Consider the following 440-nt stretch of genomic DNA (forward strand, 5'->3'; position numbering starts at 1 on the left):
AGTTTAAATAAAAAAATATTATAATAAAAAAAAGACCAAAAAAAAAAAAAAAAAAAGAACGCGGTATTCTCCCTCTAAATTGAGCCTTAAACCATTAACTCCTATTAAAAATTGGGTAAAAGTCTTAAATGAGTAAATGATAAAGGCTCTGTAGCCTGTGTGTCATTTTAAACATAAACAAAATTGGTGTCTTCTAAGGGAATCTTTCAATATTTAGAAATCAGCTGGCTGCCTGATTATTGAGAATTTGTATGCACATTCTTTTCTTTCACTGATCTGTTCTTTCAACATCAGGAATGGTAACACTCTGGGAATTGTTTACCCAAGATCAGCGTGGTTCAAGTGTTACTTAGCATCTCAGTTAGCATTTCTCGGGTTTTAAATGTTTAGTCCTTGGGGAGAAGTGAAAATGACAGCACGAAGAACCTGGAGTACTAAGT

The 440-nt window shown here is 33.2% G+C and overlaps 1 protein-coding gene across 4 annotated transcripts in view; it reads right to left on the reverse strand.

The window, feature by feature from the left end:
- The window catches only part of CUNH10orf11 (chromosome unknown C10orf11 homolog), a 747,072-nt gene that overhangs the window by 727,397 nt on the left and 19,235 nt on the right, over positions 1 to 440 (reverse strand). The window lies entirely within an intron of this gene.

Source organism: Corvus brachyrhynchos, unplaced genomic scaffold, assembly GCF_000691975.1.
Source record: "Corvus brachyrhynchos isolate BGI_N302 unplaced genomic scaffold, ASM69197v1 scaffold279, whole genome shotgun sequence".
Classification (NCBI taxonomy): Eukaryota; Metazoa; Chordata; class Aves; order Passeriformes; family Corvidae; genus Corvus; species Corvus brachyrhynchos.